The following is a 25,537-nucleotide window of genomic DNA, read 5'->3' on the forward strand; positions in this document are numbered from 1 at the left end:
TAGAAGGGATGGGAAGTTATCAGTGTAGGTCGCATTCCATCCTCTCTTATTATCATTTAAATCATAATTATAAGTAATGTGAAATTTTGCAAATTGACCGAAATGCAAGTCAAACAGATTATTTTTTACAAACTGTTAAATATTTTATTTTATTCTTTTTTTTTTTCTCAAAAATGTTTCTTAAAATGTAGAAGTTTGCATGTAATTTTTTTGCATCATAATTTTGTTTGTATTTATTATTATAATAAACAATGGGCTTGTTTTTATATTTAATCATATGGACGTGCTATGGAATGTCATAGCCTAATTTTTATAATTTTCTCTCTCAAATATGACCTTTTTGAATAATCTTCACCTTTTTTTCGATTCGACCAAGAAAAATTTTTCTTTTTATTATGGAGGAAGAAAATTTCGTGAGAAAATGGTATTTTCTTTAAAAAATGATGAAATACATTGTTTCATGATTGAGTGAATTTTTTGGGGATGGTAAGAATATTAATAAAGAAACTGTTGTTTAGTTCTAAGAACTAACTTTACTTTACTTTACTTTACTTTACTTTACTTTACTTTACTTTACTTTACTTTACTTTACTTTACTTTACTTTACTTTACTTTACTTTACTTTACTTTACTTTACTTTACTTTACTTTACTTTACTTTACTTTACTTTACTTTACTTTACTTTACTTTACTTTACTTTACTTTACTTTACTTTACTTTACTTTACTTTACTTTACTTTACTTTACTTTACTTTACTTTACTTTACTTTACTTTACTTTACTTTACTTTACTTTACTTTACTTTACTTTACTTTACTTTACTTTACTTTACTTTACTTTACTTTACTTTACTTTACTTTACTTTACTTTACTTTACTTTACTTTACTTTACTTTACTTTACTTTACTTTACTTTACTTTACTTTACTTTACTTTACTTTACTTTACTTTACTTTACTTTACTTTACTTTACTTTACTTTACTTTACTTTACTTTACTTTACTTTACTTTACTTTACTTTACTTTACTTTACTTTACTTTACTTTACTTTACTTTACTTTACTTTACTTTACTTTACTTTACTTTACTTTACTTTACTTTACTTTACTTTACTTTACTTTACTTTACTTTACTTTATAGGATTTTGAAAAAAAAATCAGAATACGATCAGAGAATCAGAGGACGTAGAACTAAGAGTTTAAAGCTAAATAATTCCCTGGCTATTTTGATCAAAAACTTTAGAAAAGTCAGTGTATACCAAAAAACTTCGTAACCTTGTTTCAAAAGCGTCTAAATGGGCTTGTATGTTGTTATGTCCGCCTTGATACCTTTCTTGGTATTGCATTGGTGTAAGAAAGCGCTCTTTTATTTTGTGAGGAATTTGCTTGTTTTTAGGCTTTACTCTTTTAATAGTTTTAAAGGAATATTATCGGGACCGACTGAGCAGCCATCATTCCAGGGGGAATAGAAGATCAATGACCATACTCTGAAGCACAGGAAAATGATAGCAGCTAGTTTGTGAAAAGTAGTAAAGATTATAAAAATATACTTCATTAACTCCTTCAGGTCTATAAACAAATGACTCAAAGAAAATTGTTGCGAAAGCGTTTTAGAAATCAAAACTTTTATCTTTTGAAAGGATCTTGTTAGTGAAGTTAAGTGGAAATTCATCTAATTTTGGCTTTACGTTGACAAGTTTCTTAAATTGTTTTAGGATTCTCTTTCAAAGAGTTGTAAATAGCAGTAACATAACTAAATGCAACTGTCACTTTAGAAGCTGTCATCATTTAAAATTTGACAAGTGAAAACTCCTTACGAATACTAAAATAGAAATAATTTACTCGCAATATAACAATCAAAATTTTCCTATGTGTTATTTCGGAAAAAGATGACAATTAGGCCACTAAGATCTTGGGATTTGACACTTTTATACATTTTTCTATGGATCTACGTGAAAATAAGGTAAATGAGGACGTGCTAATGCCCCACAATCGATTGAAGACCTTGAAGACAGATTCTGTGAGTTATCGAAGAACAGCATTGCACGTTTTATAAAAAAAATGGTATAGTGCAGCAACCGTAGTCATGGTGGCCATTTGGCTGTTATAGTTCCACATTCTTAATGGCATATGCCTTTCTCTGTTCAATGACTTCCTTCAAAATATACAAAATATATTCGTTTTCATAATATCGAAGTGAAATTAGAGAACTTCCTGTTTTAAAACTAAACTGTGACAGATTTAAACATACCCATAGTGTAAGAAGTCTCCGTACCGCAGTTTTTTTTTTGTTGATTCTGAGATAAACTATTTGTTATAACAATATTTTAAAAAAAGGTTTTTGAAAATCACAATCACAATTTTTTTTAAATTTGGTTAAAAGGTGAAGAAGGAAACTAACTTTTTTTGTCAATATTAGACGGAAACTTTTTGGACTATGCGTACATTAAGGTATTTATGTATTATTTTATAGGTACATAATATAAAGGGTTTTTATTACTTCACCAATCCTGAAAAGCGTTATAAACATTTTGTATTTTGTTCTAATTTAATTATGTCATAAAACACCAAAAACCAAAGTTGTTTCTTGCGAGCCACATTAATATAATACCAATTCAATGAATACAGCGACCTACCTGTATAAACTTCACCCAAATGTAAGTTGTTGCCTGGTTAAGTTTTGCATTTTGTGTTTAAATAAAATAATCTTCATTTGTATATCTAATAAAATTAAAATCAAGTTTAAGTTAAACGCCATTTTGCAAAGATTATACGATTTCAAAACAAAAAATTATATTCAAGGCCGTCACAAAACCCTAACTTTAGCAAAACCAAACAATAAAAAAATAAGAGGATGAAACCCAAAAAAAAAAATATCTTAGCAATTTCATCAACAATCATTCGTTTGAAACTAAAATAGCCCGTTATAAAATTTATATTCGCAAAATGAAATAAAAAATAAAACATCTTTTGACCAAATTAACCTTTTGAGCCATCACAACGCATCGCAACGTAGCTATATATTCGTATACATACATTATTAATAAGGTATTCTCTTATTAGGCAAAACTTAAAATGTGTATCTATAAATCTTAAGAAAATTATAAAAATACCGCTATAATTATGAGAATTCTACATATTTAGACATACATTCTTTCAACTTGAAGTTGGTCGTTTGAGTCTTTCGCTGGCTGACTGGCTATACGCCTTAATTATTTATTATATGTATTTTATACCTACAACCAAAACAGTAAACGGAATCAATTAATATTAGATATAGCCGCTCTTGCTGTGCAAGTTTTATTTCTTTATATTTTTTTTTTGTCTTCAACATTCTGCAGAGGTAACACCAATAGCCACTCAGCTTTAGATTCAAACAGCTTCACTTCACTTCACCTCCGCTGCCACCACCGTCACCACAGTCACCGTCACCGATCTAATCCAATATATTGACAGTTGCGAAGCGTTAGCTTGTCATTCAAATCCCCAAACAAGTTTATGCTTTTAGCCGAGTTTAAGTTTCATCAGAGTTTTGCAAATGTGATGGAGATAAATTCATGGCAACAACATCACAAATAAATAACAAAAAGTTTAACAAGCTTTAAAATAATTATAGCTAAGTACCCATTTAGTATTTATGTATCCAAAAAAAAGCCCAGGCAACAAACTAATGAGGTGTTAAAATGAGCCATTTGTAATGACAACCAAGAATTCTAAGCGTAAGGTTCTTTTTTTTATTGTTGTTATATTTTGCATCTGGCCATGTTTAATTGTTTCGATGAAACAAAAAAGATCACAAACTTATTTAGTTGTCAACACAAAAACAAAAAATTACTGCTTTTAATGTTTAACGTTGATTAACACTTTTTTTTGAAAGCTTCGATTGGGATTTTTATTTTTTGTCAATTTATTGCCAACAAAACGACAAAGTTGATAGTTTATTAACATGATTTTCATTAGAGTAGCGTATGGCCGAATGATGTTTTTGTTTATTTAAGAATATGAAAATTACGAGACAATAATGTACATTTTTTATTTAGACTTTCAAGATACTGTCAATGCCAAGTCAGATACAAAGATAAGGTTAGAAAAACTATTACGGTATTCTTGTAGGTTATGTGCTGTGATGACTATTATGACCACCTTTTTGTCAAATGCAAATGACTTCAAGTATCAAGTTGCGGTTTTTTTAGTCAGTTTTATTCTGTCCCGATTGCATACCAATAAACTGGATAACTTATGTGAATATAGAAGGACTACTTGTTTGCATTTGCATTCGATTAAAGTGCTGGTCTGGTTTGGTTTGGTTATAAGTTGAGTCACCGATATCAAGGTGGAGATTAAAAGAGTAGCTTTTGCTGTGTATCTAGAATTGTGATCGAAAGTTTTCTATATCTAAATGACAACCAGCTAAATTTATAATAAAACAAGTTGTGGAGATACTATTGACGTTATTTGCGATACAGAATTTCGGGAAGTATATTAAATTTATTTATATGAAGTTTAAAGGAAACAAAATATTGTTCTGTTTAGATATTACAGAAGACATTGTTCCTTTTTAAAGTAATAAATGGTTTTATTGTTAAAAACCAGCTCGGATCAGCAAAAAATACAAAAAAAAATATTTAAAAAAAAAAGTGCGTATACGCCCAAGTGCACCATTTATGTTATTTGAGCTAGACACTGTATGGGCGAAGGAATTCGCTTAAAATTTGGTACAGGGCATGTTTAACAATTGTTTGTTCTATTGCTTTTCTCTTGGGTCTGTTTTTATATCAGGATCCTCATAGATTATCGCACTTAAAAACGTAAGTTTTCCAAACATGTAACATTTTTGTTATGATTTTTATTTTCTATGTTAGGTTAGGTTATAGTGGCTGTCCAAGATGGAAACGGACACGCTTAGGCCATTTCAATTACCCATTCTGATACCACATGAATCTTGAGGCTTCCTCCTGAGCTCAATGGAACCAGCTTGAGTCCCTTACGAAACGTGAGAGGCTGATTATACCGATATGATTTAGATCGTTAAAGATCTAGGTATTTCTTGCGTTTTTGAGCTAGAGCAGGGTATGTGCAGAGAAGTTAAAGAACCGTTTCTTCCTCTTCTTCGTCCATACAGCTTCTGCAAAAGTCATTTGAGAATACGCGTAGTCTCGTGGCGTCCTTTCATACAGTGTTCGGTTATGACACCAATTATCGAGCTTATATGCGATCTGCTTAGAGAGAGCAAGCACCTTGAAGGTTTTAAATCCAGTGTTGGCCAGATGTTTTTTGTGGCTTGACACATGGTGATGTTGTTCCACCTGGTGCCTGCCTTCTCACAGCGTCTTGCATTAGCAGCGGTTTACAAGTAGCGATTGGTATGCCAGCATTTGCCAAACGAGGTAGAATGGGTTACCTTAACGGAATATCTCTATGGCCCGGCATCCAGCAAAGCTGAATATTAAACTGTTGTCCCATCTCCCATATAGCGGCCTGGCTATCAAAGAAAATACGGATATAAAATGTTGATATCGCGTTTTCTTTGAGCCAAGACAAGACTTCTTTTATCGCCAAAAGTTCCGCCTGGAACACGCTACAATGATTGGGAAGGCGAAATGAGAGAATTAATTCCAGTCGTTCAGAGCATAAACCTCCACCAACCCCTTCTTTGTGTTTGACCCATCTGTGTAAAAATGGAAATGGAATTGCAATTCGGGGATGGTGTAGTCAGTGTGCTTTGGAATTGATTCTAAGTACCTTAGAATTACAGAGTGGCTAATGTTGTTGGAAGTCCACTGCGACTAAGCTTTGAGGTGAATAGCAGAGCTTGCAGTTATTGGTTTGCTAAATATGTCAAGAGGTGGGGGTCGTGCGAAGCAAGCTGAACGTTTTACTTTATTTAGCTTATCCCTGTTTATACCTTTCTCTAAAGCAGTCTACCATACTGCCGCACCGTACATAAAAATCGGTCTGATTACCGATGTGTATAGCCAATGCGTGATTCTGGGTTGTAAACCCCATTTATTACCAAGAGTATTTTTGCAAGAAAAGAGAGCTACAGTAGCTGTTTTGACTCTTTCCTGTACGTTGCGTACATAGAGGGGGATAGAACATCACCTTAAGGTGTCCCTCTACTAACGAATCGTTTACCAGAAAAGATGCCCAGTTTTGAGTTAATTATTCTGCTAGTAAGCATTAAATGAATTAACTCCCGAAGCGAACTCTCTACATTTAGAGATGTTACTGCACATGTGATTGCAGATGTGTCCACGTTGTTAAAGGCACCTTCGATGTCAAGGAAAGCTACCATAGTGAACTCTTTATGATGGAGGGAATATTCGATGGTGCGTACTTAAGTGTGCAACGCTGTTTCCGACGATTTACCTTTACCGTAGGCAGAAGTCTTGCTCTTAAATGGATATCAATCAATCTTTCTAAGGTCTTAAGAAGGAATGATGATAAAGTTATGGGTTGTAGATCTTTAGGATTGACGTGGGAGCATTTACCTGCTTTAGGTATAAAAACAACTTTAACTTCTCTCCATGCCGAGGGAACATGAACCAGGTAAAGACAGCTGTTGAAAATCGCCTCAAGGATTGGTGCAATTATGTCAGAAGTCTTTGTTAACTCAGCTGGTATTATTTCATCTGGTCCTGCAGATTTAAATAGTTTGAAGCTGTTGAGAGCCCATTGTAGCTTATCCCTTGTGATCAGACTTTGTGGATATGTTGTATTTGAACTTGAACGTATATAATTGTTTCGGTAAGAGAACTACCAGGAATGTGAGTGTCCAATAGTAAGTTCAGCGATTCATTACTTGAATTTGTCCAGGAGTCGTCTGCGTTTTTCAAGCAGCATATCTGAACTCGTTGAAAGATTTTCTATGTTACTGTATGCATTTTAATTTTTTGATGTCTTTATAAATTTGAATATATTATACTTTATGCAATTTGCACATAAATTTATTGATTTGGTGTCGTAAGACTTTTTCTTTTGAGGTTTTCTGAAATCACAATTCTTTGCCAACTAACCACAAACCAACACTGCGTCCCTGACAGCCAACTTGGTCAACGACATTGATCAAATTTAATGTCTCATTTATGCTTTGCAGTCATACAAAATTGGGCGTTTTGGATGCAAATCACACATTGAAACTTAGTTGAATGTTATAAAACAATAGAAATTTCAATGATATCATATCTTGAGACTTATTCAACTTCTTTATGAATAGTCTAGTCCAGCAAAAGTTTTGTATGAATCTCCTTTTCCTGGGATAGAGGTTGTTGGAACACATTAAAAAATCTTTAAAATACATTTTAAAATAGAAGAAAACTTTATTGAGGCATTCGCATGACCAGAAGTTACCAAAACCTAGTCAGAGTCACGTTACATATTTGAGCAACAAAATGAACTTCGTGTGATTCAGTCGTGAATTATTTTATCTTTTTTCTATAAACCAATATACGTAACACTCATAAAACATCTACTAGGAAATAATTTTTGTACGAGTATGTTACTGAATAAAGCAATACTACTAAAAAAAACTAGTCACATTATCATGTATGTTTTTTTTCGTGACTTTAAACTAATATACCACTCGAATCCACAAAGTTGTGCGAAAAACCACAAAAATAATTAGCACCGAAATTCGCAAATTAAAAGAAATAAAAATACACATAAACACGAACACCTTTATACCTACGTAAACAAAATTTGATATCGTAAGCAGTTTTTTTTTGTATCAGTGATAATTTAATGTGTTTTTGTATTTATTTATTTTTGTTGTTTTTTGTTATACTTGTTTAACAGGCGAAATATAAATTAGCATTTTTTTTGATAAAATTTCTAATTAATAAAACAATTCCTTAGCTTTTTTCTCTTTTTTTTTAAACAAAGTTAAACATTTTTGTGTGTGAACCATTGATACAATGACAAAGAAGATAATGTAGTCAATTCAACTTGTGTGACAAGTATTGACACTACTTGTAAAATTAAACAAATAAGTTTATTTGTTCCTATTATTATTTGTTCATATGGGAGAAATTTAATGCACTCTCTTAGTAGCACAAGTCAATAGTTTGTTTAACAAAACTCAACAGATACTTAGGCAAAGCTTGGACAGGAACTTCAGAGGCGGGTTGTGGTTCGCTTTCAGTTTTGTTAATTCAATTTCATAAATTGAATATTTAACTTTTTTTTATTCTTCATGAATATTAATAATAACTTAAGAAATGTAAATTTTTTTTAAACATTCTGTTTGATAATATTTCTATCTTAATTTTTGGAGTCTATGATATAATAGATACAATAATAAATATAATGTTTAAGTGTATGTGAAGAATTTGCTATTTGTAAAAAATTTAATTTAATAGTTTAGTAAAAAAGAAACAAAAGGAGTAAATTAACCCCTTATTGAATAGAAATTTGTTTTAGAAATAAAAATAAATAAATTAAGTGTCACAACAGTCCTTTGAGAACTAGGGCCTAGTGACTTACAACTCTCAACCATTCCTGTGTGCGAGTACTGTTATCAGAAATGGAAGGGACCTACAGTTTATGTGCCGAATCCGAACAGCAAATTTGAGAAAGCACTTTTCATGATAAGAATTACTCTTGGAGAATTTGTCAATTCCTCGCAAGAGGCAGTACCCGTAAAAAAAGTTAGGTGGCACAAGTTGGGATTGAACCCAAGACCTCTGTCATGGCAATCTAACGCACTAACCATTTTTCCTCGGTTTTAGACACATGACTATATTTTATAGTGCATAGACATTATGTACCAAAACGAAAACCATCATGGCTGGAAAATATGGAATGTTTGAATTCATATTTTCAGCACATATGTTTGAAAATTGAGCTGACATAGGTATTGTATTTTTATGGCATTAAAGATTTTTGTTAAACTTAAAAGCCCGGTAAAAGTTGATTTGAAATTACATAATAAAGGGAATTCAAAGAGTGTAATTTTAATTTTCATATTTTTTTTTATTAATTTTATATTCATAACGTATGATTTCAAAACTTAACACTTTTAAGCAATAACTCGACAAATTATAAATTGCACACAGAAGAACGTTATTGCTTGTCTTGACATTTGTAATCTCAGTCCGAGTGGTGTCCTTCGAAAAAAAAAACTGATTTTGATAAAGAATCTCATATATATTATTCACGAGCAACTGGAAAAAGAATTTGTATACTTAATAGTTGTAGTACCCGTGGCATGATGGTTAGTGCGTTGGACTGTCATGCAAGGGGTCTTGGGTTCAATCCCTGACTGTGACAGCTTAATTTAAAAAATTAATTTTCGCGGGTACTGCCTCTTGCGAGGAATTGACAAATCCTTCAAGAGTAATTCTTGTCATGAAAAAGTGCTTTCTCAAACTAGCCGTTCGGATTCGGCCTTAAATTGTAGGTCCCTTCCATTCCTGACAACAGTACTCGCACACAGGAATGGTTGAGAGTTGTAAGTCACTAGGCCCTGGTTCACAACGGACTGTTGCGCCACCCCATTTGATTTTTTTTTGATACTTAATAGTTTGTCCAAAGTTAAGGTCAAGGGTTAACTTAATGGCAACAATTCATTTAACTTTTGCTAATAAACAAAAGTTTGGTAAAAAAAATTTCAGAGAATATTTTTAAGCTATAAATAAAAGCTGATAAAGTGTATTGGGCTCAGCAGTATATTTTACTTGATTTTCCAATTTAAGAAGTTTATTAATGACGTTTCAAGTAATACGTCAAAATTGTTTTAAGTGTTGGAATACAACTGGCTATTTCAATAACACATTAAGCTCTGGAAATTGGGACATTCTCCTTAGAATAAATTCCGGCAACATTGCTTCATTTATGCGTCTTCAAAATTTGTCTAAAAAGTTCAAATGTTTTCGGAGGCGTGAAGAAGGTTAAAAACTCTTTTGTTGCAAATTCATAAAAAATTAGATTTTTTTGAAAAAAGTTTTGTGTTAAACTTTCACAAGGGAAAGTTTATTAAAATGGCGTTTTATGTCGGGGTACTAAAGACGTTAAAAGAATTAAGTAGTTTTTTTTTTAATCGCCACTTGGATTTTTTAAATATCATCAAAAATATTTTGAATATGACATTTAAATCAAAAATCAGGGTTTGGTAGTTCCTTTTTGTAAAAATATCATTAATGTTTTTAAATGTGGTATGATTTTTTAACTTTCTGAAGATGTTATTGTAATCGTAAGAATTTGTCGAATTGAACGTTCTGACATTTCTCAACGTTTTAAGGTAATTAGAATCTTAATCGAATATTTATGTTTGTACGTTCGGGATACCATTTTTCATATTCCAGACAATAACATAGACAGATGCAGAAAATAACTTCAAAACAATTTTTATTTACTTCAAATATCTCAAAAACCAATAACTCTAGCGACTTTAATTGAATTTTACATTATAATAGCTTTTACTCGCGACTTCGTCCGCTTTAGATAGTTTTTTTGGATAATTGTATGAAAAAACCTAAGCAGTACTTTTTTGTACCTATTTTTCAATTGTGCCGAGATGCGATGAGGCCATGCTAAATGTGATTGTCATAGGTTATAGTTTGGGTTAATACATTTTAAGAAGAAGATAGATTACTGCAATACATTTTTATATACGACGTCTTTTGTTTTTCCTTAATTGCCCAGAACGTAAAGATTTTTTGAGTTTGAGACTCGTGAGCATGCTACATATAATTGTGAATGGAAAAAATTGTTTTATTTCCAAATCTACACCTGCAACTTTCAGCGTTGAGCTTCATTTATTTATATTGCAAATGCTGCTTTTAGATATAAAATGCACTCTTTTAAACTAAAACGGTGAATTGGTTGGAATTATCCGAACGCAGGGAATTAAAACATTTTTTCCTTTTGCTCTTCCAGTCATTATTATAGCTTTTATAATATTTCATCCTAGGTTAGTAATTTGTAGCCGTGTACCATTACATAACTTTGGTGCATCAAGATTTCTCATTAACAGGACTGGAACACCAATTTTCAATCTCAACTTATGAGAAGGCACCCTTGATAATTCCAGAGACTTAAGAAACTCTTTGGGGTATGATGTTACTTGCTCCGTGTTCATTACGTAGACAACGTACTGAGAGGTACTCGACGATATTTCCCTAAACGTTCGACATAATTTGTCCGTTTATCTGGCTAACTATCCCATTAGCTAAGATTGCCCTCTCACACAACCACTCCAGATTTCCCATGGAACCAGCCCAGGTTCAGTAGTTTAGGCGTAAAAGCGATCGGTCCACTTGAATTGTTCCATGGGAATGCATCATTGGGGTATAAACACATCTCCATACCAAATTTCATACAAATTGGTTCAGTAGTTTAGGCGTGATTGACAGATAGGCAGAGTTACTTTCGCATTTATAACATTAGTATGCATATGGATTTTGTGACATGATAACAAATTATTATAATTTTGAAAAAAATAGATTAACGTTTTTTTTAGAAATCAAAAATAATGATTTTAGCTCCAGAATAATTTTATACAACGAAGTGTAACGTTTTTGAACTCTGGTAAAATTTTGAGAAAACACTTTGTAACTTTTTTTCAAAAAATTGGAATCCAATTACTTTTCTTACGTTCTTATGTTGTCTGGAAAACCAATTTGATTTCCGGCACATCGAGATGTCACAGAAGTATAAGATCGTTTAAAAGCTCTTATACAGACTTTTTGTAAAAAAAAACATTTATTAAGATATCATGGATATTGAAACGTGAAGAAGTACAACAGCTATCACTTTGAAGTAAAAAATGATATTGTCTAAACTTCAAGACCTTGTTACTCAAAACATCCATTTGATATTAAATGGTTACCTAATTATTCTAAATATTTACATTAGTTAGCATTGAGGAAATGTCAATTTGATTTCAGCTTTGCTTAAGTTGCTATAGTTTGGGACACTAAGGAATATAGAATCACAATAATTGCCAAGCGTATGTATATAAGGAATGAGTTTAAGGAACATTCTCTTGTTTTAAAAACTATTGGAAACAGAATCTGACTCTCCTCCCGTTTGTTATGTCTTAAAGAATAGTTGACACTTCAAACAGAAGTCCCTCGTGCCCTGTCCAAATTTGTACGTTAATGGATGTAGAACGATAAAGAATACCATTACGATGCCTTCTTAAGAGAATGATTCACCAGATCCATTTCATTGCTGATTAGGGAACATCTTCACCTTTAAAAGCTATGAACGCTTTACAGATCATTTGCTAACATCAATATACTCTAAAAATTTATTGTGGAAGTAGTCGAAAGGCTTTTACTGTGGCACGCGAGAAATAAGCTTAAACTAGTTCTCTTTTTTTTTAATGAAAAGATTTTTACCGTTGAAGAATAACAAAGAAAACAATACCATTTATGCAAGTTTAATATGAACTCAAACTATTGTTCTAAGAATCAATACTTTTCTGTAATGCATTCATTGAAACCCTTAATTTTTGGGGACTTATATGAAAACTGACTTCTACCATAGAGATTTAATAGAGGTGTTAGAAAAGAGGCAAAAAACTACTCTTCTAAATGAAGATGGATGGATTCTTCTACAGGATTCTAGTGAGACAAAGAAATCGTAAAGAACCCAAAAGAGTCTTAGTGATTTAAGAGAAGATTAAGCTTGTCTCTCGGGAAGTTCCTATTCTAATTCTCAAAATTATTTCTGTGGTTAGATTCGGAGAGCATACTATAAGGACCTCTCGCAGACTTTTTAAAATTGTTAAGATACATTTTACGGAAGAAGTGTTAAAAATATCAATGAAAACAGTGCGTGTTTTTTATATTTCGATGGCCTTTAAAGCTCAGGTCGGTAATTTTGATTTTATGACGAAATAAATGATTAACAATTGATACAAAGTATTATCCTCCTATATAATCGTGTTGTACGCTTGTAACTGAACTTATAGCACGACAAGGTACAAATTAAGTTTCAAGAAACGATATTATCTGATTTTGTACAATCATATTAAACTATAATTGTGATAATTAAATGTTACAAAAGACACAACCAACATTTATTTTGTATTAACTAAGAAAAGACTGAATGTTTACTAATAAATAAATATGACTGAAGAAGTTTTCTATAAATATTTTAATTTTTTTGTTTGTAATTAAAATAATTGTCAAAAGATTAGTTTGCCCTTGTTTAAAAAATTTTAAAGCACATAACTTTTGTCTTCTATGTTTTTTATTCTTTGTGGAACCAACGTTATTGCAATAAACAAATTGCAATAATTTGGGGAAGTTTAAGTCAGTTAATTGTTATTCGTGTGAAAATAAATACGGAAAACGGAACTAAAAACTACAGACAGACATACATTTTTGATTTACGTGTTGAAATAAAAAAAAAAGTATAAATTATTATCAACCAAAACAAAAAGCGAAGGTCATCGGAATAATTTTTTCCGCGTCAAATTTGTCTATACAAAGAAAAAGTATCTATTTACCAACCTTATTCTTATAATTCTACTGTATTAATTTTATTTTAATAAATTATAAGAAAAACAAAAAAAGAAGTTCTACCTAAATAAAGAATTGAATGGTACCTATGCTGACATTATTTTTTAATTCAACTGAGAGATGTGTCTGATCCTAGATGGTTAAGAAATAAATCGTATGTAGAATTTCTAAACTCCGTTTTTATGATGAAAATGTTAATGTTACTAAAATTCCACAAAATGTAATTCTAGTATTCAATTTATATGAACTTGTTACCAATCTCATATTTCTGTATGAAAACAAAAACCAAATCGCAACTCAAAAACTAAGTAAAAACAAAAACAATAAAATATAAACATGATATCTCAACTTTCTATTTAGCTTAAGCAGCACAAACGATGCGACTGCTTTACTCAGCGACGGCGGCTTGGCGGTGGCGATGATGATGGCTTCAACTCAAATTTTCAAATCCCCATCACCATCATCATATGGCAAGTCTGAAAGTGCTGTGCGATGATTGTGATGGCATATTAACTTATAAGCTAAGCTAGAAGCTCTTAACGTTTCGGTAGCTTAAAACAATGAAAAATTAAAGTGAATGTTATTCCGCGTATTGGATTACACTGGTGCTCTAAGTTTGCGATAGTCTCCGACGGATGACGGACGACGACGATGAGACGCGACGTTCGACGACGCAACAACCAACTTTTTTTTGCTATTTCAATTAAGTTTGGTTTGTAACTTATTCCCTACATGGTATTATTTTTATTTACAAGAAACAAACATTGAAATGAAATTGTTTTACATTCTTTTCGGGCAAATATAATGCGTTTTTCTTCTTTGTGGCTTACATTAGAGGCAAAGGTAGGTAAATATGATGAACGTGTGAAGCCTAAACGGAGATAGCAATAACATATTCACACATCATGTTAAAAAAATGTTACTTTGTATTTAAATATTTTTCAAATTAAAATATGAAAGAAGAAAAAAAAGTAAAAACACGAAAAGAGAGAGAAAAAAAGGCGAACAAAAAAAATTAATTAAAATTAAATGAAATTCTTAACTAATGAAAATTTTGCCACTTAGGTAACCTATGTTTACGGAGTGTTAACCCAGCATGGACGGATTTAATTCAAATATGGCTCAAAGGAAATGTCAATATTGAATTATGTAACTATTTAGCTTCAGGCAGATAAATGGCCTTTAGAAAGCATCAAAATGGCCAAAGCTTATATATTATTTGGAATCTTGCGTCACTTAACAAAAGAGCGGTATTGGGTCTCATAGCAAAAAGGCTAAGATGTGATTCACATTTCGTAAATTACTTTTGGTGCTCTTGAAAATAAAACATTTTGTGTAGTAAACAAATCGACATTAAAGATAAATATAAATTTGAAACTGTTACTTGTCGGAGGTTCTGAATATTTGTTTGCGAAGATCACGTTTATTATAGGACTTTTAAAAAAATGGAAAGTCGTTAAAAGGTTTCAAAAAAAACGTTATCGTTACAAGGTTTTTCAGAAACTTAATGAAAAAATAAGATAGTTAAGACTTTTTAAGTACTAGTCCCTATAGCGTGATGATTATTGTGATGTCATGCCAGAAGTCTTGGGTTAAATCTTCAACTGTGCCTAATAAAGTTTTTTTTTCAAGGGTACTGCCTCTTGCGAAGATTTGACAAACTACTTTCTCAAATTAGCCTTTCGGATTCGGCTTAAAACTGTAGATCCCCTTCATTTCTGAAAATATTACGAGCAACCAAGAATCGTTGAAAATTGTAAATACAATTTTAAGTAAAGTGCAAGCCCGAAAACAAACTTTTTCCAAGGTTATAAAGATGATTTAAAAAATCAAGAAACTTTTTGTTTTAAACTGAAAAATTAATACTCAGGATATTTAATGCTCCCAAGGAGAAGATTTAGATTTTAGAGATTCCATCCCTGGTTTTTATATCTTTAACGTATTTTCAAATCTTACATCATAGATTTTTTTTAATTTATGTTATTTTTATCAAATGAGAACAAAAATTTAAATAAAAAATAAAATTACATTTCTCTTGAGACGAAAAACAATTTTAATTTCTGTTTATTTTTCTTACAAAAAGAAAATGGTTCCTAGAAATATTTTTAAAATTAAATATTATATTTTTATATAAATTGTTGCAAGTCAAAAGAAAAATTAAAGAAAAGGAATTTAAATCACAGTTATGTATATTCTGAGAATGAACGAGATAACGAAAATGTTTGTTTATATTTTAAAAATTTTTGTACACTACTGGGGGTGTTTTTTTCTAGTTAAACTTTATCAAAGAACAAGGAATTCTTAAGAAGGTGTAACTAAAACTATAATATAAATGAAAGAAAAAAGCTCAAGTTTTAAAAGCAACCGAAAATACGAATTACAAAATTAAATTCGTAGGAAAAATTTAATATACATGGTTTTTAAAAACTATATACGTTTTATTTTTGCTTTGGAATGTTGTCATGCTTAATCTCTTATGTATGAACTGTCCAGCTATTTATTAACTTCCGATAGGAAGTTATTGTAATGGGTCGGATTTGTCAAATTAAAAATAATGACATTTCTCGACGTTTCAAGAGATATTCTTAGAAAGATGTCTGTGGGTACGTGTGTTTGTTTGTTCACGACGTTTTCTTCTTGGTCCATAGCTCAAGAACCAGTGTAAATATTGACTTCAAATAAACTTTGCTATACAGATAATAATGCAGAAAGATGCAGAAAGGGCTCTCAAGAAAATTGCGTGGGTAGTTTTTGAACCATAGCAGTTCCAAAAAAAAGCTGAACATTTTGGTTAACCCTCTCAAAAATTTCATGAACCAAAAACGCTAGAGACTTGAATTAATTTTTATATATATATTGTAACATGATAGCAAACAATTATATTTAAAAAAAAAAAAAGTAAATTTTTTTTATAAATCAAAAATACTGAAAAAATTGTCACCTCGATTCTTACGAATAAAAAAGAATTTTATCTCCAAAACAATTTTTTGCACCTAAAAAACATTTTTAGCATGTGGTAAAATTTTGAGAAAAATGGAATTGATAGTTTTTTTTTATAAAAAATAAAAACCTAAACAAAAAAATTAATAAAATTTGTTAAAAATTGAATTTCGACATAAATATTTTTAAAAAATTGGCGATTATTGCTTCTATTTTATTTTTTCTCATAAGAAATATTGTTTTCAACATTTGGTAAAATTTTGAGAAAAATCGAATTAGTTTTTTACAAAAAATTATATACCTAGAAAATAGTTAACTAAAGTAGGTAAAAATTGATTTTCGACTTAAATATCTTTTCAAAACATTGAAATTTTAGCAATGAAAATTTTTTTTGAACATTCGATAAAATTTTTTGAAAATCGAATTGAAAGTTTTTTAACAAACAGTAAAACCCCGAAAAAACTTTACTAAAAGTTTGTTAAAAGTGAATTTCGACGTAAATATCTTTCAAAAATTTGAGATTATGGCTTCCAACTTATTTTATCTTATCTTTCAACATTTGGTAAAATTTTGAGAAAAATCTAATTGGAAGGTTTTTTACAAAAAAATAAAATATATAAGTTAGGAAATTATATTTTTATTAGATTTTTGACCCAAATAACTTTTCAACATTTTGAGACATTGTCTATAAACTATATTTTTGTCAAAATTGAGTACCATTTTGAGAATAATCGAATTAATAGTTTCTTTTTACAAAAAACTGATTTTTGACTAAAATATCATTTTAAAAGAAATTTTGGCTTAAATCTAATTTTATCTTAAGAGAAATATTGTTTTTAACACATGATACATTTTTTTAAGTTTTTTAACAATAAATAAAAACCTAAAAAAAGCATTTATAAGAGTTCGTAAAAATTGATTTTCGACTCAAATGTCTTTTCAAAAATTAAAAATATTGGCTTCAAACTTATTTTATCTCACATAAATATTTTTTTGACATTCAGTGAATTTTTGATAAAATTCAACCAGCCCGTTTTTTTAATAAAAAAAAATTAAATCTACAAAATAATTTACTCAAATTTGTAAAAAATTATGTTTATTGTATTAACTTTAAATTAATTTCAATTATCCAATTGTTGTATTTGTTTATATAAGAAATAAAAACTTTAAAACTTGCAGCTACTAAAATTTGTAAAAATTGACTTTCGACTAAGAATATCGTTAAAAAAACATAGATTTTAAAATAAAACTATTTCATCATAATGCAAAATATTGTTATTAATTTTTAATTTTTTTTAGAATAATTCACTTAACAACTTTTTTAGCAAAACATGAAAACCTGTAAAATTTTTAAGCAAGACAAATCGACAATCGAGAAGTTATCAGTGTGGGTCGCATCCCAGCCTCTTTTTTGCTTTTATATTTAGTGGACTAAATATGTAGAAAATGCATTTTCTCATTCGCACTTACAAGTTGTATGGACAACAGTTTTCTATTAACATAAAAAGTTTCAAATAGGTTAAAATATACCACAAGCTTTGAAAATTTGATTGAACGACACATTTAAGTATTAAGATCAATAATAAGGATCACGTGAGATAAAGCAGTTTATCTGAGAGGAAAATATGGAAACCTAAGACTTTAGTTAAATTAGTGATCGTTTGTGGGTCAATGGAATTTAAATTGTTTTGTAACGAGTGAATATGACGAACTTCTAACAGCTATCGGTTTCAATGAAATTTTGAGGATTGACTTTATGTAAAATTCAGTCATATTCTAGGAAAGATAGCATAAAAGGTCCAAATTATTGTTGTATAAAATTTTAAGATCGGAATCGACAAAGGATGTCATCCTAAGCAAGAAATGGAAAATCTTTCTATTTTGGTTTTTAAAAATTCCAATTGAAGGGCATTGAAAGGATGATGTTTTGGGCGGTAAGGACAGAAAAGAGTGTTTTTAAATTTAAAAAATTGTCCTGAAATCATGCATCTATTAGTTTTGATTGTGTTAAACTGAGTATTCTAGTTTGTTTTATTTAACCCCCTCTCTTTTGGATTTTTGGGGGACTTTTGACTTGTAGTTTTGGTGACAGCTTGGGTCAATTCCCATTACAAAATTTCATGGGTTAACTTTTTGGAGGTTCCAGTTATAATTTTACTAGAATTCTCAGACTACCAGTTTTCAGTTTTTTTTTTTTTCTTATAGCAGTTTTAACGTTTTTAAGATTTCAACTTCAATTTTATTTGATGAATAAAAAAAGATTGCTTTTAATCAAAAGTCTTTCCGAATTATCGTTTTGCTCAAACATCTTTCAAAACAAAAGAAACTATTTATTTGGCTTTATAATAACCCACAAATCTAAAACAAAAAAAAAACCAAAGAAACTGGAATTGAGTATGGTCGATCATTTTGGTAAAGATATTAAAGATCATTGGATCTATGAAAAAGGAGATAGTCACGAAAAAACGGTTGTCGTTAAATTTGGATACGAGATTTTATGGGACATTTTACACAATTATAAGAAAACTTAAGGGAATGTTTTAACAAACAAATGTTTAACAAACTTTTAACAGCTTACTATCTCTCATTCCAAGGCTAAACACTTAATCTTATTTTATAGACTATAAGTTGAATTGCCATTGAGTTAATTTTGAAAGTCTTTTATCATATAATTTAAGTCAAATCTGTTTTCTATAGAATAATTGCAGACGTAAAACGAATTTATCAAACATTTTTTTTTGTATTGAAAATGTAAGTTAAAACCTTTTGTTTGAGACTTTACGAGCCATATTAAACCCAAAAGATGAAATGTCTTCAAGTAAATATAATCCTTGGTTTTTAAGATAATTTGGTTCTAATATTATTTTTACCAATTTTGAATAAAATGTTGGCTATTTTTATAAAAAAAATTCCAATCGTAATAAGTTTGAAATCAAGATATTCAAGTCCAAAAACAATGATATTGGACATCAAATAACTATGTTCGAAATTATTAAAAATTTAACTTATATAAAAAAACTAACCAGAAATGAAAATATTTGGTAATTCCAAATTGTAAAAATTATGTTTTTATCCGAATTTGAAGACATCGTTAATGTATTACAAAAATATAAATAAATTGGTTTGCGCAACGGTCCGTTGAGAACTAGGGCGTAGTGACTTACAACTTTCAACCATTCCTGTGTGCCAGTTTTAAGCCGAATCCAAACGCCTAATTTGACAAAGCACTTTTCATGACTAGAATTTGGAGAATTTGTCAATTCAAGAAAAACACTATTTAAGAGAAAACATATTACATAGGAATTTACGTATTTGATAATTTTATTCCGGTTTTAAAGTAAAAGAGAACTTGAGAGCACTCCAAAAACAATGAGCAAAGTTTTAAACAACCTACTGTTAAGGGCTTTACATTAAACTAAGAAGCAATTTTCAAAATATTATCCAATTTATTAAGCAACTCTAAAACTTTAAATGTCGTAAAAGTTCCAGAAAATAAACCAAGAAAACAAACTTAAACTGACCTATTAATTGGAATTCACAACTGTATTGTAGAAAATTTTCACTAAGATGATGACAAAATTATAAAAGTAGTCATTTTGTGAAACATATCAAAAGATAGTTAAATGTTAAGTTCGTTCAAAGAAAGCTAAATCATCTTTTAAGCTAGTTAATTGTTAAAAACGGTTAAGACATTTTAATAAATCAATCAAAAGTTTTCGACAATAACTTTAAAAAACATTATTTTTGCTTTTTCTATAAATAAATTCACATACAAATTCAACTTCTTCTCATTCAATGTCTTCAAAAAAAAGTAACTAAGCTTTTGTCTTTCCGAAACATTCCTTTTTTTAACTTTTCAGCACAAAATTATGACGAGTTATGTTTGAATGCAAGAAGTATTTTTTTTCCCGAAGTATCAATACTCATTCAAATTTTGAAATCAGTTAAAAAGTTTAGGTAATGCAGATTACAAGGTTTTTAAATCGACAAGTCTCTAATTTTTGAGAAAAAAAAATCTACTAAGAGAATTTAAAATTGGCCCATATCCTAATCTAAAGTTATCAAAAAAATATCCCTTGGAATAAGTTATATACAACTTAGTTCTAAAAAGGTTATCCACAATGGAGTAACATCGATATTTGATTAAGTAAAGGCACTGAACGAATACCTTTCTAAATTTTCGAGTTTTTGTATTGTTTCAAGTGAATAAAATATATGTTAACCAAATTGTAAGCTCACCTTATTTTTAAAGAACGAAATACAAAAATCCCAATAAAATATTCGAAATATCAGCTATTCCAGTATCAGAAAGTAATCCAAGAAATTAGTTGCTCTGATTTGGTCTTCGTTTTCGATTTGTTTTCTTTCAAAATCAAACCAAGCTTAAAATAAGTATCCAAGTTTAGTTTTAAGGCAATTCACTTAAGATTTCACTTAAATTTTCTTTTCTTTTTTCACGTTTTGTTTCGAAAGAATTTTTTAAGTGGCCAAAAAATCACAATGGTTAAATTCACATGCGAAAATTTAAATATTTAGAATAACAACAAAGGAAAATAAACGTATTTCTGAAGAACAAACAATACTTAATTAAGATTACGAGTATAACGGTTTGAATTAATTTTTTTCACTTTTTTCTCTCAATCTTCCGCACTTCTCAAAAGAATTTTTATGTAAATACAAATTAAATTTTTCTCTTTGTAACTTAACCCAATTTTGTATTTTTGTTGGTTTTGGGAAAATTCACTTAAGCACACTTTTCAAAATTATTTTTACACAAAAGATACCACCGAAAATCGCCGAAATAGACGCTTGCGTAGCGCAGCGCTCACGCGCTCACAAAATCACCAAAAACAAAACAAAAATACTATCACAAGATCGAAATATGAATAAATTAACAGATTAATTTAACAGTAAACCGAATGACCGAATTAATGAGAGGATGAATGGTGTAAAGGTAGGAATAGAGTCTGGAAAAACGACACATCAGAAAAAGTCGTAAAACGGGAATCTTCTTATTTTTTCCAATCCGTCACCGCCGCACCACACCGCCAGAGGGAGGAAAATCAATATATCTATATATAATTTCGCTTAAGCCCGCACCCGAAATAAAAAAGAACAGGCTTTAGAAAAAGTTCAAAATAAGAAAAAGCTAACAAAACGGGCTCTTTAACCGTGTGAGTCGCCGCCGTGCGTCGTTCGTAGAGGAAGAAAGTCAAAACCGAATGAATTTCCAGATCCAGTATGAATTACTACAAGTACTATTACTAAAGCGACAGCGATACTAACGTTGCAACGGACAACTATCGAATGGTAAGAGGTCATCAGAAATACACTCAACGAAGCTCAAAAGAAGGCTTAAACCGTGTATATCACTGAAGTAGATAAAAAGCAAGATACAAAAAAAAACACACACAAAAACGGGTTCTTCTTGTGCTCGCTCTTTCTTCGTTATTTTTGATCAAGTTTTTTGTTTGCTTTGCATTGGACAAAGGGGTGACGAGGGGTCTTCCCGTCGCACACCTCAGCAATGCAGAAAGACTGTAGACAAAAGATGAACTTAACGAAACTGGCTACCAAAATTGGTTGGTATCTGAGAGACTCTGAGACTGCAAGAGCCGGTTAGTTTTGGTTATACACAAAAATATCAATACAGAGAGAGGCTTCTTTTTATGGTTGGTAACTCCACTCACCACAATGGTTACCACTTTGATAGATAAGTTGGGAATTTTAAAAAGCAAAGAAATTGGATTTTAAGAAATAAAAGAATCAAGAACTTATGAGTAAGAGACAATAAGATTTCGATGTACTAAAATCATGGGTAAAGCCTAGTTGGAAGATTGTGAATCCATTTATTTAATTGGAGATCTAAGGAGTAAATTTTACTTCGGATGTCAAAAATGTGATTAATTGCAATCTTTTTAAAATAAGTTTTTTTATTTTCGCCAATATCTGAGGACCCGACAGAGATACTGATGCCAAATAAATTTTACTTAGCAGATAAAAAGATTAAAAAAGAGCCTGAACTGCGACCCGCTCTGATAACTTCCCATCCCGTCTGTCGATTTGTTTTATTTAAAAATTCTCAAGAATATTTTGTCTATACTGAAATAGTTTGATTTCAAAATCTATTTTTGCTATCGAAATAACTTTTTTAATCGAAAAACTAATTTTTACCAATTTTAGTAGCATTTTAAAAAAAAAAATTTATAGAAACAAATACAAATAGAATAAATGAAAAATTGTTTGAAGTCAATATCTTCTTCTATTTAGAGATATCTCGAACGGAACATCAATTTTTACCAAATTTGCTTACTATTTGTTGTAGATTTTACTTTTTTATGCTTCTACTCTGAACGTCGAACTTGTCGAGTTGTAGAAGCTGAGTAAGGTCAATGATTCTCGAGAATTTTCTCCAGATGAGTCCTGAAACTAAAGGACCCCTCTACCTTCCCAAAATCATCATCCATTCCTACATAAACAGAGCATACCGGCCTACGTTTATGTCACCAACTCCCATCCCACCTCCCACGTTGTAATGGCGAAAAAGCTAGCAGCGGTCCTATCTCCTGTGCTTCTTTTCACTCTAGGTAACCTAGCTGAATTGCTGTTACCGAATCCTAATCTTTTCCTTACACATCAATCTTTTCCTTACACATCAGAATGATGAATTAACATCAACTGACTCTTCACCCTTTCAAGAAACAATCCAGTTTCAGTGGCGTCGCGAAGGGCAAAGTCGTGGTTGCGGTCATTGACAGGAACGATGATGATGGCACAATATCGGCTGATCGTTGGCAGTTGGTCAAGGTTAAGCTCTCGGGTGGCCTCTTGAGCATTTTTAGGGAGCTTCCAGGACCATATCCTTCCATAAGCGATGGGGGTTGGCATGAAAGCCATGTCAAACTCATGGTTTGTGGCGACCAGAGGTCTTGTGACCTAAACAAGCTTGCTGTCAGCCGGTTAGATGAAGTTTGGACAGGTGCGAAACTTGAGGTTGTCGCTATGGAAGACATTCCTAGCAGACCTAGAGCCCGCATTTGGATACCGATCAAATCTGCTGGTATCGAGGACATTCTCGAGATGGTCAAAGTTATAATACTGGAAGATAGCCAAGCTAAAGGAAGTGAAGGGTCCGCTTTTCGCGTTAACCTCATCTTTTTTATAGATTCGAATTTTAATGGAATCGTAGCCAAAGAATAAAGAATCCTTGGTTCCTCTAGCCCTAAACGAGGGCTCCATAGACTATGGCTACGAATCCATTAAAATTCGAATCTATAAAAAAGATGAGGTTAACGCGGAAAGCGGACCTCCAAAAACGCGGTTGGTGGGCCTAGGACGTCGTCTTCTCTTTTAACAGAGGGTGACGATTCACCCATGTCCTCTCCAATCGCGAATACCTCTCTACAAAAATTGTTAACAGTACATCCTTAATGGAGACTGAGGACGACCTTAACATGATCCTTCTAAGCGAGGACGAACTCTTGGGTTCATCCTCAGACTCAGAGGATCAGACCAAACCGTGGTGGAGGTTGATCTGCCTAATTGTAGTCAAAATGCTGCAATTAGTACAGATTAATCTCCAACACTCCATAAAGGCCTCGGCCTCACTTCTTCTCCGTCTGGCAAGAAACGGGGAAGACATTGTCCTAATCCAAGAGCCATGGATTGTGGAATCCGTTGTTCTAGGCCTCAGGACTCCTGGGTACTACACACTTTGTGTGACAGATAAAGGTGAACCTTCGTTTCAGTGACAAAGATACCACCGTAGCTAGGCTGGAAACAACCAAAGGAAGTTTCTGCCTAGTGTTAGCGTATTTTGGCCATGACCACCTTGGCCCTCTCCCTGGAAAAACCCTGGAAAAAGTCGTCGCTAAAGCGGAAAGGCAAAGGGTCCGCCTAATTATTGGGAGCGATGCTAACGCTTATCATACTGCATGGGGCAGCACGAATATTAACGACAGAGGTGAGTCTCTTTTCGATTATATTCTTGGTAAATAATGTGAGAAATGAACCAACCTTCATAACTAAAACTCGACAAAAAGTCTTAGACAAAACTCTTGTCTCAGATACTATACACCATATGTTCTTGGACTGGAAAGTATCCAAAGAACACTCGTTCTCTGATCATAGATATATCCAGTTCAATACAAATGTGGATGATAACCCGAGTCCAATGACTTTTCGAAACTATCGGAAAACTGACTGGGCTTCATACAGGAACTTATTAAAGAGTTTACTAGAACCTGGCCTATCTAGTCCTTCCTCAAATGCTAACGAACTTGACAACAAAGTCAATAACCTTACCTCAGCTATGAAGAGATCGCTAGAAATTGATTGACGACTTATACACATAAGAGGAAAGCTGAAACCACAATGGTGGGCCTCAGAGCTTGACTCAATCAGGAAAGAATGCAGGAAACTTTTCAACCGGGCCAAAGCCGCAAGATTAGCTTCCCACTTTGACTCTTACAAAGAATCTTAAAGAATCTACAAGAATTCACTAAGGAAATCTAAGAGATCTTCTTGGCGATCCTTCTGTGGCACGATAGAAAAAACTTCTGAAGCTTCTAGGTTACGGAAAATTCTTTCAACTTATCAAGCTATGCCAAGCTGCTTGAAAAATGCAGACGGCTCCTGGACAAATTCAAGTAATGAATCGCTGAACTTACTATTGGATACTCATTTTCCTGGTAGTTCTCTTACCGAAACGTGCACCAGTTATATACGTTCAAGTCCCAATACAACATATCCAATAGGTCTGATCTCAAAGGAAATACAACAATGGGCTCTCAACAGCTTCAAACCTTTTAAATCTGCAGGACCAGATAGAATAATACCAGCCAAGCTACAAAAGACTTCTGACATATTTGCACCAATCCTTGAGGCAATTTTTACCAGCTATCTTTATCTAGTCCATGTTCTCTCGGCATGGAGAAAAGTTAAAGTTGTTTTTATACCCAAAGCAGGTAAATGCTCCCAAGTCAATCCTAAAGATCTACGACCTATAAGTCTTTCATCGTTCCTTCTTAAGACCTTGGAAAGATTGATATCGATTTAAGGGCAAGTATTGATACAAGACTTCTGTCTTCGTCTCCACATGCCTACTGTTAAGGTTAATAGGTGGAAACAG

General features: G+C 31.5%; 1 protein-coding gene across 1 annotated transcript in view; it reads right to left on the reverse strand.

Moving 5' to 3' along the window:
• The window catches only part of LOC129946981 (serine-rich adhesin for platelets), a 437,327-nt gene extending 415,628 nt beyond the window's left edge, over positions 1-21,699 (reverse strand). Inside the window, exon 1 of the mRNA XM_056057365.1 lies at positions 20,647-21,699. The gene's annotated coding sequence lies outside the window, so the exon portion shown is untranslated. The remainder of the gene's footprint in view (positions 1-20,646) is intronic.
• Positions 21,700-25,537: the final 3,838 nt, after the last annotated feature.

The sequence above is a fragment of the Eupeodes corollae genome, chromosome 2 (genome assembly GCF_945859685.1).
Source record: "Eupeodes corollae chromosome 2, idEupCoro1.1, whole genome shotgun sequence".
Lineage (NCBI taxonomy): Eukaryota > Metazoa > Arthropoda > Insecta > Diptera > Syrphidae > Eupeodes > Eupeodes corollae.